Here is a 14,134-nt window from a genome sequence, read left to right on the forward strand (position 1 = left end):
GTTTGGAAGTGACCATTGCACTTTGAAAAGCATGATGTGAAAGTATAGAGTTTTACATTGGTTTTATCGATGTAGTATTTACACCGATAATTGATGTAAAACTTTACGTTTGATGAGGTTTTACATTGATTTACAACATAAAATTTCACTCCATTCAAATGCCAACAAATCTACACCGGAGTGGAGTTTTACATCGATATTCATTTACACTCCATCCAAACGTTTACAGAACCAAACCAGTGTAAACTTTTAGATTGTTCTTAATTTACACTTCAACAAAGTACCATAATTTAGTTAATATTATAATAATTTGAAATAAAAAGGGCTATTAAAAAGTAGCTCCAATCCAATGCAATTGGACCTCATAAGGGATTTTTACAAGTCCAATATTTAGGGTGTTAATTATTGTTCTTTATGATCATATCCTTTTATTTTGAGGTATTTTGATTTCTCACTAATAAATTATACTAATTAAATTGATATTTAATAATTTTAACAATACACAGCTTTTGTATTTAAAATTGACATGAAAATGAAATCATCATTCAATTCAAATGGCATGTAAGTAGTTAAAATCATTGGATTAAATGGGTCAGCCCATGGTGTCATATTTATCATATTAAAATGAAATGTAAAATTGAAAAACTACCCAAAACATAGTTTTCAAGGCGCCAAGGCGAGGCTAGGGCACCTCGTCACCTAGGTGATGGATTTTTTTTTTTTTTTTATGTTAAAAGCATAGATCCTAGGGTAGTTCCCTAGGTACCATAATCATATTTCTTTAATAATTATTCATTATTTTCATAAGAAAAGTATAAATTTTATATTAAAGTATAGAAAACCAACATATTCATAAGAAGAAAAGGAAGAAGGAAAACAAAATTCAAAAAATATAGGGGCTGAACCCTTATTTCTGTTATAGGAAAAGAAGAAAATAAAAAATATTGGTAGTAGTAGTAGTAGAAGAAGAATATATGCAAAAGGAAAATGTGCTGATTAGAAAAAAAATTCAGTTCTTCCTTACTGGTTTAGGTTTTCAAGTCTTTGAGGGTTCAATACATCATTTAGCAATGTTTGTGTTGATTAAACCCTAATAAATAAGAAAATAATAAAAAGAAATTAGTATATAAGCACACAAAATGGTCATTTTAGTTTAATAATTTTTATTTTATAATTATAATCTTAAAAGAATGAATAAAAAAGTATTTTATAATAGGAAGTAGACAACTGATTGGCAATTAGGCGATGCGAGCCTCAAAGGGTGCCTTGTTGCCTTGACAACTATGACCCAAAAACAAAATCATTTTCATATTCAAGTGGTGGATTAATGGTTTAACCTTTTAGACTAAATGGGTAAAATAAAAATTTAAAAAAAGATAATAGCGTAGATTTATTGAAAAATATAGGAATTTTTAATAAAATAAATTATATCTATCATGTCAAAAAAATAAGTGTGATAAATAAAGTTATTTTTTAATGATGGAAAAAGAATAGAAAATTAAACTAACTCAAAAAGAAAACTAATTTTTAAGTAGTGGTCAATGGTCTATAGGGGTCAATGGTCTAGTCCTTCAGTTTGGTGGTCTCAAAAGTCTGACCTTTTCTATTTTTTGGATTGGGCTTGAACCTAGCCTAACTATGTACAAATAGAAACATATTTGCATATATACATATGTAGTATTGGATGATTTAGCATCATGAGCCTGGCCCCCAACCGGAGCCCAACCCAAATGCATCAAATTCCAATGCGATTAGGTGGTTCGAATTCAATCCTATTTTTTATCATATCATATTTGACTTCAAATCGGATCATGATCCAATCCATTTTGCACCTTGATCTACAACTTGCACCCATAAAGATTCAAATGTTTGGATACCAATGATGTCATAATAATGTAATAAAAACTCTAAAAATTGATAAAAATAAAAAATACAAAAAAAAAATTGTGTAGGCATCTAATATCATACATTTATCATACTATATATAGATAAACTTCATAAATAAGCATCATTTTTTTTTAATAATGAAAATGAAAATACATAATTTAAACCGACAAGTATGCTATGCTTTGATTACTTATTATCTTTTTATTATGGTTTTAGATAAACATAATGAAATTATCATTTTTAGCTATTATTAAAATTACCACATGCAACACACGTACACATTTATTAGAAAAACCCAAAATACATTGATAGGTATGGTTAGATTGTAGGTGTAAGTAAATATGCACGTCGGTACGACAACCCAACGCAGGTATATCTCATAAGAACACATTTAAGTTACTATTGTCTCTCAATAGTTTTATGGGATAAAATAAAAATAACAGAAAAGTATGAACAAGCCCAATGCAGATTTCTGAATTCCACTTCAGATCTATTAACATTCAAAATGTCAAAAACCCCCACTCTATACACCAATTCCCACCTGTGAATTGGCATCAATTCCGAGGTGGCATCTACACTTTGGGCCTAAAAATTCTGACCCTCGGCTGAACCGTCTTTCTCTCTAAAAATAACTCTCTTCATTAATGATTAATCAATGAAATGCAGAATAGTGATGGCACGCCGTTCCCTAGAACCACACCAATCAAGGGCAACTATAAGATCATTTTGTAAATAATGAATATTTGATGCTGCTCAATCCGAGGAGGTGCACGGACCAAACTTGCAGTCAGATAGTCCTTGCCAACAGGGCAGAGCTGAGGTGGAAGGACGGAGCTGCGCTTCAAGACTTGTGATCAAGAAAGAATGTTAGAGGCTTGAGGAGTTATCCCTAGGTAGGCACTTCGACGTTCAAGTCAGTAGGAGGTGGTGAATGGTCAGGCCGAGCAATAAGGGTGTTGGTTCGAGCAGAGTAACAGTATGGGTGTCAGAAGTTGGAATCCCTTACCTTGGGTGGGAGATACCTCTTTATAGCCGAAGGTCTGTGTCCGGGTCAGATTGGGCTTCTGGGGTTTCCGGGATGAGGATGACCGCCAAGGTCTTTGGGATAGAGTTCTATTCCCCAACGGAGTTGTCCTCCTATCTCCTCCTATTCGTAGTCATGCTTACCCGCATGACGTGGCTGAGAGGATAAGATGGGGGCTATAGTGATAGTGTAGCGCGACCATGGTCACAAAGTCGGCGTATGTCGCGGATCTGGCCGGGCCATGCTGACGTGGCCAGATATTATTGGGCGGCCACGTGTCGTCAAAGGCCAGCTCAACCATGACCCGAACACCACTCCCCCAGTTTTGAAGTCGAGGAATGAAGTGCTCGGCCGACGTGTAGCGCGACAGGGTGCTTTGTTTTTAGACTAAGGAACTCCAAGTTGACTAGTTGAGCATTTTGCCCGCCTCGCATTCCTCTGCACTTGGCGGAACTCGTCACCCACACAATGTGGGTTGTGGCTGAGAAGTTCTTCGATCGTCGGCTACGGAACTTTGAGAATTCAAATTTCGGAATCCGAACACCACTCCCCTAGTTTCGGAGTCGAGGAAAGGAAAGCTCAATCGAGGCATTGTGTGGTCACGAGAAGAGTGCTCGATCGAGGCATTGCGTGGTTCTTTAGTCTAGCCAAGGGCCGACGATTCGAGTTAAGCTTCGAAGTTTGGGCCTCCCTGATGCTCGGTGGTGTTGTGCCGCGGAAGGGCTTTTTGTTCTTCAACTGAGGAACTTGTTCTTGAAATTTCAGAATCCGAACACCACTCCCTCAGTTCCGAAGTCGAAGAGTGGAGTGCCCGGTTAGGGTGCAACGCGACCTCTTTTTTGGTCAAGTCTCATTGTTGGGTGTCTTGAAGAGACCCAAGAGGCCAATTGGACAGGCGCTACGGGTGTCTGTAGTGTTGGTTGGATCGGCGCGGGTGTCTGTAGTGTTGGTTGAACCGGCACTTTAGGGCAGACCGGGGTAATTAATGTCTTTACTGTTGCTTGTTAAGGTCGTCGCATTGGTTCCCGAGGCCTCGCGCGTTCGGTGACAGTCGCATCGATTGGTCTTCTTGAGCTTCGTTAGAGTGGCACGTGATCTTCACCGTCGATCTGGCTTTGATTCACGCTTCTGGGGGTTATAAGAAGGGGTGGAAGGGCATTTCCTCTTCGCCATTTGCGAGAGGGACTTGCTTAGATAGCTCGGCGTGGGGTTGTCAACGTTGCTCGGCTTTCGTTTTGATTCCACGGCTTCAAGTGCCGTAAAATGTCTTCCCCGTCTTCCTGTTCCTCTTCTTCTGGTTCCTCTTCTAGTTCTAGTGGCTTTAACTATGAGTCAGAGGTTGGGGACTTTGAGGCTGCCAAGGTCGAGGAGGCCGAGGTTGGCCCTTCTAGAGTGGAAGTAGAGCTTCCCGCGCGGGCTGGTTGTCGGTTCAAGACCACCCCCTGCGTTTTGACTCCCGGTGACATGGCTCGGATCCGAGCTATGTATGACACCCCCGAGGAGTTCGGGATGAGATGTCCACAAGCTGGCAAGAGGCCAACGGATGCTCGGCCAGGCAATTTATGCGTGTACGAGAGCAGTTTGGAAGCCGGGTTGAGGTTTCCTTTGAACGAAGGGGTGGCTGAGGTGTTTGGATGGTACTGAGTATTGTCGGTGCAATTGATGCCGAACTCCTTTAGACCTTTGTTTGACCTTGTGTCTTATTGCGCGGTTCGTGACATCGAGTTGACCTTGGGTATGGTGAGCTACCTCTTCCAGCTGAAGCTTCAGCCGCAGGGCTACTATTATTTCTCGACTAGGTAGAACGTCAAGGTGTTGGTCGAGGCCCCCACCTCTGTGAAGCATTGGAAGGAGACCTTCTTCTTCTTGCATTGTCTCGGGGCCTCCTCTTCCCGGATGTGTTGTAGCTCCCGAGGATGATGGTGCCGCAGCCCAAGTGGCCTATGCTTACTTGGGAAGAGAGGTCGGCCCTAAGCATAATCGGTGAGATAGATGTGGTGGCGTATACATCCTCTAAGATGTTGATGCTCACCGGATTGATGCACAGGGTGGCCAGTTTGCTTTGTCGCCTCGGTTTACTTGTCGAATCCTCTTTCCCCCCTCTTTTTTTTTTCTTTTTGATCTTGTGCTTACTGTTGCAATTCCACGGTGCAGGTGTGGAGATGGCGAGTGAGGAAGAGATTTTCCACCGAATGAAAAAGAATTGGTAGAGGCAGAACCGGGCTGGTGCGCAGCTGCAGGTTCGCCCAGAGGTGGTTCCCCCACCAAGATCTTCCGAGAGGGCATCCCATCACCAAAAAAGGGTTTGGCAGCGGGGCAATGATGATGAGGACGTGGTAGAGGTGGATCCAGAGGACGTTCGTTGGACTGCTGTGCCTTTGCAGACTGAAATCGGGGGCAGTAGCTCGGCCATCCATGTGTCACGGCGGTCAGTTCATAGCGAGGATGGACTTGAGACGCCTGGGGTTCCCGAGCAGTTGCTCCGTGGAATGATGACGATGTCCATCACTCGAGGGGTCGGGGGCATAGGAAGTGGTGCCTTAGAATGCTCACTCATTCGGGCAGCGGCTCGGGTAAGTTCATACTTGCTTCCATTGTTTTAAGTAGGTTCTTTCGTACTAACATCGTTCTTTGTCTACAGAATGTGTGCATGACAATTGCTTTGGTTGACCGACTCTGGGACTTGTGGGGGATGTACGAGAGAGAGCTCTCCAAGTACTTGAACCTGAAGGCTCAATTGGCCAAGCTTCGGGCGGTTGGGGAGCAGACAACCGTACTGAAATAGGAGGTGGTCGAGCTGAAGGCCCAGATAGCCAAGTAGGCGAATGTCGTGCGCAGCTTGAAGCAGCAGATCATTGAGCTGAGGGCGGAGAGGGAGCGGTTGAAGCATGAGGCTGCCGAAGTGACAGTGACTCAGTACAAGGACTCGGTGGAATACCGGCAGGAGATGGATCAATATGCCTTGAGCTCCTATGAGGTAGGGTTCAATGTTTTTCGGCGGAGGGCGTTGCACCATTGTCTAGAACTGGTTGAGATTGCGTAGACTTGGAACGCTAATGGCGACGAGACGCCTCTTGCCTTAGACAACCTTGTTGATGAGGAGGGCGATGGGTACGGAGATGGTGAGGAGGGAGATGAGGCTGCTGATCCCCCCCGCCGAGGATTGAGTTGTTGTGGGGTTTCTTTTGTTTCTTTTGTCCTTCTTGTAACGGCTCGGTGTGCCGGGCTTTGAAGCTTGTACTGACAATGTTAACTTAATGAAAATACTCTCTTTGTTCCGAACTTGCATGCCACTTCTCTCTCTCTCTCTTATTTTCAGTTGGGTTCCTTAGTCTTGTTGTGGTCGAGGTCTGGGGTTGGTCGAGATCTTCAATCTCCAGTTAGTGGGACCAGAGTATGTTCCGAGCTCTCATCTTCAGAACGCTCAGTTACTGGTCTTGGGAGCTTTTTAGCTCTTCGAGGGCTGGCCGTTGCTCGGCTAGCTCTGGTCTGACTGTTAGTTAGTGGGCGTGTGGTTTAATGACCGCTCTAGGCCTTGATGGGCGGGGGAGCATTCTTCTCCGCTTTAGGCTCGGGCCGTAGACAGTCGAGGCGGTTTACTTGGTCGGCAATGCGCTGTCGAGCTGTGTGTCGTGGGCTCAGGCCATTCAAAGATCAGCCGAGTTAGTAATGTGTGCCAATTTATGCACAGGTTGTGTGGCATGTGTTGTGCGGCTTACGTGATGTGTGTGCAGTGTTGCATCGTGTGTGGTGGGGTGTGCGGTGTGCCGAGCAATGAACATATGGCTCGAATAAGATACTCTTCATTAACATTGAATCATTGATAGTACATTCGAAGATTCCTTGTGTTCCAACTTCTTAGTATTGGTCGTCCATCGAGGTCTTCGAGTTTGTAGGTGTCGGGTCCAATAACACTGGTGATTTTGTATGGCCCTTCCCAATTTGGTCCGAGCTTGCCTTCTCCTAGCGCGGGCACAGTGACTTTGCGGAGGGCGAGGTCACCTATTTTGAACTCAAGTCTTCGGACTTTGGAGTCATAGTATTTCGCCATCCTCTGTTGTTGTGTTACCATCCTGACATGTGCTCGGTCCTAGGCTTCTTCCACCAGGTCTAGCTCTGCGTGGAGGTCCGTGTCGTCTGGTCTTTATCGTACAACTTGGTTTGGAGAGTTGGGGAGCCTATTTCCATGAGTATCATGGCTTCGGCCCCATAGGTTGGGCTGTATGCCCAGAGTATGCTTGGCAGCTCCTCGACCCAACTTCCCTTGGCCTGGTCCAGTCGGATTTTTAGGGCATGCAATAAGGTTTGGTTGGTCACCTCGGTTTACCCATTGCTCTGGGGTCGATGCACGGCGGTGGTTTGGTGGTCAATCCTCAGGTCGGTGTGGAGACCCTCGAATTTTCAGTTGGTGAACTGCGTCCTGTTGTCTGTTATGAGGACCTGCGGAATACTGAACCAACAAAAAATAACTTGCTAGAAAAAAATCTGGGCATTGTGCACAGTAATGCGTGCTAGTGCTTCGGCTTCCACCCATTTGGTGAAGTAGTCCATTGCCACTAAGAGAGTTTTTCTGTGCAACCACGGTGGGAAAATGACCGAGGATGTCCATGCCCCACTGTGCAAATGATCACGGGCTGGTGATCGGCTTCAAGGGACCATGGGCTGATGATGGAGGTTGGAGTGTTGTTGGCAAATGCCACATTTCCACATGAGCTGGGCTGCATCTTGCTTCATGGTCGGCCATAGGTAACCTTGTTGGAGTGCCTTGTGTGCTAGGGTGTGTGCATAGAATGGTCTCCATAGATGCCTTCGTGCATCTCTCTGAGGACGTAGTCCGCCTCAACTGGAGAGAGACACTTCAGGTAGGGGAGAGTATGCAAGCGGCGGTAGAGCTATCCTTGGATAAGGCAGTACTGGGCTGATTTGTGCTGGAGCCTCTTTGCTTCTGTTCGATCTTCCAGAAGTGTCCCTTCTCGAAGGTACTGTGTGGTGGGGTCCATCCAGGATAGGCCGTGCTGTACTGGGAGGATGAGGAGAGTTGTCGTTGTGATGCTCGACTGGGCCAATGTGTCCAACCGCACCATTGTGTTGAGGTTGATTTTTGGAGAGCTAGCTAAATGAGCTTCTGCTGGACGTTGAACAACGCATAGGCTCATATGTGTCCAACAGCGCATCGGCTCATATGTTCTCGGCTCGAGGAATTTGCTGGATGTTGAACTGCTCGAGCCGCTAAATGAGCTCCTGCTCCTTCTGTAGATAGCTTGCCATTGTGGGCATCCGCGTCTCGAACTGGCCAAGGATCTGGTTGACTACCAGTTGGGAGTCGCTGGAGGCTTCAATTCTTCGAGCTCCCAGTTCTAGGGCGAGGCGAAGTCCGACGATCTGGGCCTTGTACTCAGCTTCGTTGTTGGATGCTTTAAACTCGAACCTAAGAGCGTGCTCCAACACCGTGTTGTCCGGGACGAGGAGGATGAGGCCGGTCCCGTTGCCTTGGTGATTTGACGAGCCATCCACATGCAGAGTCCATACTTGTGGCGGCGGGGCTGGGTCTTCGGTGGTGAAGGTGCATTCGACGATGAAGTCAGCCAAAGACTGAGCCTTGATCGCGGGCCGGGGTGCATAATCGATGTCGAACTCACTTAGCTCCACGCTCCACTTGATTAGGCGGCCAGATGCTTTTGGCCTCTGGAGGATCTGCTTGAGGGGTTGGTTGATGAGCACCCGAATGTTGTGGGCCTAGAAGTATGGCCTGAGCTTTCTGGCTGATGTGACCAATGGCAGAGCCATTTTCTCCAGGTTGGAGTATCGGGTTTCCGCGCTGAGCTTCCTCTTTGACCATGACCGAGCTGACGACCTCATCCCCGGCCAAGAGGTAGAGCAATATCTCATCCCTTGGGCTCAGTTTGGTGAGGAGAGGCAGCAAGCTCAGATACTGTTTTAGTTCTTGAAAGGACTATTCACATTCCTCGGTCCATTGGAAGTCCTTCGGACATTTGAGGGCTTTGAAGAAGGGCAGGCACTTGTTTGTGGATTTGGACATGAATCTGCTAAGGGTGGCTATTCTCCTGGTGAAGCGTTGCACCTCCTTCATCTGGTTGGATTCCCCTTTGCATATAGAGGATGGCATGTGTTTTCTCTGGATTAGCTTGGATTCCCCTTTGCATCACCATAAACCCTAGGAATTTGTCGGAGCCGACCCCGAAGGTGCATTTGGTTAGGTTCAACTTCATCTTGTACTTCCTGAGGGTGTCGAAGACTTCTTTTAGGTCGGTAAGGTGATGTTTGGCCTTCTTGCTCTTCACGAGCATGTCATCGACGTAAGCGTCTACGTTTCGGCCGAGCTGATCCTTGAAGACCTCATTCACCAGCCGCTGATAGGTAGCGTCGGCATTCTTGAGGCTGAAAGGCATCACCTTGTAGCAGTATAGTCCGCGGTTGGTGATGAAGGCCATTTTCTCTTGGTCATCTAGGTGCATCCAGATCTGGTTGTATCCTGAGAAGGCATCCATGAAACTCAAGGGTTCATGCCCTGCAGTTGTGTCGATGAATTGGTCGATCCTTGGTAGAGGAAAGTTATCATTGGGCATGTTTTGGTCCTCCACTTCCCATTGGCCTTCTTCACCATCACCATGTTGGCTAGCTAATCGGGGTATTTCACTTCCCGAATGAAGCTGGTGTCAAGCAACTTCTACTTGATGGGTCGGTAGCGTGGATCGATGTTCAAGCGGTGTGTGATCACCTCAGGGTCAATCCCTGGCATGTCTGCTGCCGACCAAGCGAACACATCGGCGTGGTCCCTTAATAACTGTATTACTTCCTCCTTGAGGCGGTCATCCAGGAGAGATCCGACCTGGACTGCCTTCTCAGGGTCTTTCTCATTGAGCGGCACCTGGATGAGGTCTTTGACAGGTTGGCCGCGTTGCGTCTTCACCTCATCCCACAGATCGTTGGCTTCGACCATCAGTGTTTCCACAGCTGGGCGTGGTCCTCGGCAAGAGGTCAGGTAACATTGTCGTGCGGTCCTCTGGTCCCCATGTGCTATTCCCTTGCCATATTGGGTCGGGAATTATACCGCGAGGTGGAAGGTGGAGACAGAGGCATGTAGAGCATTGAGGGTCGGCCTGCTGAGGATGGCGTTGTAAGGTGTTGGGCAACGGACCGTGATGAAGTCTACCATGGCCATTGCGGTGATATCACCTTCTCCGATTAGAAGGGGAAGGGTTATCCTCCCGGTTGGCATGAGGGACTCCCCGAAGAAGCTCATCAAGGGAGTGTTGACAGGGGTGAGACGGCTCCTGTCGATGCCGAACTTGTTGAATGCTTCTTTGAAGAGGATGTCGGCTGAGCTGCCTGTATCAACCAGGATGCGTTGTGCCTCAAAGTTGGCTACCTCGGCCGTGATCACAAGGGCGTCATCGTGTGGGGTCTACACCCCCGGAGTTCGTCCTCTGTGAAGGTGATTGGATCATCTCACCTCTTCTTTTGTCCTCAGTTGTCAACCTCGCACAACAACACATATTTTTTGCGCCCCGAGCTGCTCTCCCCTCCCACGACGATCCCTCCTTATATCACGTGGATCGCGCCAGCAAGAGGAGCTTGGGGCGGTGGCCAAGCATTCTCTGCGCGCGATTCTTCCTGTGCTGGCTTCTCGTTCTTGTCGACGAATCTGCCGAGGTACCTGCGTCTAATCAGGTCCTCGATGTGGTTGCGAAGGTTGAAACAATTATCCCTGTCGTGGTCGTGGTCCCTGTGGAATTCACAATATTTGTCGTGGTTCCTCTTGTTGCCTTGTGTTTTCATCTTTTCGGGCCACCGGACGTAACTGTAGTCACAGATCTGCATCAGAACTTCAGACCACGGTGTGTTAAACGATGTGAAGTTTCAATAGGTCGGCGACAGTGTTCGCGGTCTGCGATCGGGCTGGTGATCCTGCCTCTTACGGTCCCGATCTGATCTCTCTAATTTCCGCTCCTCTATGTCTCTCATCTTCTTGTCGGGCCTTTCTTCCTTATCCCGTAACTGCGCCTGTGCTTCTTCCACATTGATGTACTTTTGGGCATGGCTTATCAGCGCGGCTAGTGTTTGCGGAGGGTTCTTAGAGATGGAGAAGTTGAAAGGCGAGGGGCGGAGCTCGTGCTGAATAGCGGTGACGGCCACAGACTAGTTCAGGTTCCTGACCTGTAGTGCTTCTTTGTTAAATCTCGCCAGGTAGTCTCTGAGAGATTTTGTCTTCCTCTACCGCACTTGGATAAGGCTGGCCGAAGTCTTCCAAAGCTTCTAGCTTGTCGTGAATCGTGTGTGGAACTGGGTTTCCAACTGCTCCCACGACGCTATGGAGCGTGGAGGTAGAGAGGAATACCAAGTTAGGGTTGGGCCCGTGAGGGTGGCCACTAGGGCTTTGCACATCAGGCCCTCAGAGGATCCATGTAACATCAGTTGAGCCTTAAGTGCTTCGATGTGGTCGGTAGGGTCGGTATTCCCATCGTACTTGTCAAGCTGAGGTGCCCGCCACCTTGTGGGAGGCACCTCGTCCATGATCTCTTGGACGAACAGTGGTTCCTTGGTGGTTGGTACAACTGGCTGCACGGGCTGATCTACAGGCGATACCGTGCTTCTCTGAATTTGGTTGCGCTCCAACTCCACTAAGCGTTGTCGAATCTTCCGAATCTTGGCGTCCTTATTGTCCGGGACCGCAGTACGTGGGGCTCTCTCCTTCTTTGGCCGTGTGGAGCGGTCTTTCACCGAGTTGGACTCAGCAATGGAGACCACACAAGGTGGCATCCGCTTTCCGAGCCTCTCTTTAGCGGGGATCCACGTAGTTTGATGCGTCCTACTGTGGTTGTGAGACTCGCAAGAGCGGGCTGTTGAGGCGGATTTCCTTCTGTGTCTTGCTTGTCATGGTCGGACCGTGCTCCCCTTTTGTCCAGCCGGCGCGCTTTGGGGTTCTCGGGGGCGAGGATCATCCTTTGTAAGCGTCAGGGCATGAGGGGGGACGGCCTGGCTAGGCGGTGCCGCGAATCCTAGTGTCTGCATTATCTCGAAGACCTTGTCATCCTTCTCTTGCATTATCTGGAACTGCGCAAGATCAACTACGGCTGGAGGCTAAGGGATTTCTTTGTGTGGAGGGATGCGACGCCAAGATTCCCGTGATGGGGATCGACATGTTGATCGTTTGGATTGGTTCTTAGGCATCTTGATCGCTTTCTTGATTGTGCGGGAGGGGAGAAAAGATTTTAGAAAAGGCTTTTTGTGCATTTCCCACAGATGGTGTCAATCTAATGTTGCTCAGTTCGAAGTGGTGCACAAACCGAGGTTGTAGTCAGATAGTCCTTGCCAACAGGAAGGAGCCGAGGTGGAAGGACGGAGCCGCGCTTCAAGACCCGTGATCAAGAAAGGATGTTAGAGGCCCGAGGAGTTATCCCCGGGTAGGCACTCCGATGCTCAAGTCAGTAGGAGGTGGTGGATGGTCGGGCCGAGCAATAAGGGTGATGGTCTAAGCAGAGTAACGGTATGGGTGTCAGAAGTTGGAACCCCTTACCTTGAGCGGGAGATACCTCTTTATAGCCAAAGGTTCGTGTCCTGCTCGGATTGGGCTTCCGGGGTTGGTGGGATGAGATTGACCGCCGAGGTCTTTGGGATAGAGTCTTATTCCCTAGTGGAGCTGTCCTCCTCCCTCCTATCCGTAGTCGTGCTTATCCGCGTGACGTGTAGCTGACGTGGCTGAGAGGATAAGATGGGGACTACAATGATTGCGTAGCGCGGCCATGGCCGCGGAGTCGATGTATATCACGGAGCTGGCCAGACCATGCTGATGTGGCTGGGGATGATCGGGCGATGACTGGGTGGCCACATATCATCTAAGGCCAGCTCAACCATGACCCGAACAGTTGTTATCTGGTGTAAAGTAAAATATCAATTAATAATTTATAAAAATATATTAATATTTTAAGATTTATATCATATACAAATTTATAAATTTTAAATACTAAAATAATTATTTTATTACTAATATTTTTATTTGTATAAATTTATTGAGAGTAAAAAATCATTTTTTGATATAAACATACTATTGATAGATTTTTTTTTTAAATTTTATTAAGTAGTAATTGTGAACGTAAACTAATGGCATTTCTTTTAGATTGCATGTTTACAATAAAGTCAATACAATTTATTTTATTTCATTTATCATCACAAATTAAAAATGGCTTAATGGCTTAAGATACTACGCTCTAAGTGGCATATGAGTTGAGAATTGGATTTGAATTTTACTAGTGGTATTTTTGAATAGAAGTTGTATGAGTACATGAAATAGACAGGCTTGGATCATGGTCTATACTCTCAAAAATACAATCATTTCTATTTTTCCATATCATCTATAATAAATATATTGAAAAGCATAGCATCAATTCTTTCCTATTGCCCAAATTATAGTAGACATCATACCACAAATCGAATCATGATGCAAAATTATTTGAGTTGTAGAAAATTTCTATTCTAATATTTATATAGCTGGCAAACAAAGAAGCTTTTGCATGGACACAAAAACAGAGCATGAAGTTCAGATTCATCTAATTGGGCAAATAGGAAAGTCAGTTATCCCTTTGTTTGTAAGGCTTTCCTTTATAGCTAGAGCATTCTAGCAATGCTTCTTTTCTAGAGTTATTTCAGTAGATTGGGCAAAGATTTCACCTTGGGATCTATGTTTAGAGCCCAAATCTTCTTCCAATGCTTCTTTTCTAGAGTTATTTCAGTAGATTCTATTTGAGATTAAACTGCAACTTGATTTTCAGAATTAACTACCCTACAGGAACCTTGTTCCAAGGTTTTATTGAAGCAAAAAAGTATAGAAAGAAAGAATAAGAGAATTTGGCCAAACAAGCGAACAAATTAATAAGATAAATGACAAATGTGATGAATAAAAACTTAAAAGAAGAGACCTAGAAAGGAATGATTTTGTTACTTATTTGGTGGAAGATAATCCTAAAACATATCAAAAAGTTATAACATCTGAAGATTCATCTTTTTAGAAAGAAGCTATTGATAGCGAACTAGAGTCAATTATGACTAATCATACTTAGGAATTGATATACCTACCTCCACGAACTAAAATTATTGTTTGTAAGTGGGTGTTCAGAAAAATACTAAAACTCAATGAAACCAAAGATAAGTTAAAGGCAAGGCTAGTAGCAATTTTAACACCTATTCTCTAGTAACAAAAATAAC

Source organism: Nelumbo nucifera, chromosome 3, assembly GCF_055504915.1.
Source record: "Nelumbo nucifera cultivar China Antique chromosome 3, China Antique-T2T, whole genome shotgun sequence".
In the NCBI taxonomy this organism is placed as follows: Eukaryota; Viridiplantae; Streptophyta; class Magnoliopsida; order Proteales; family Nelumbonaceae; genus Nelumbo; species Nelumbo nucifera.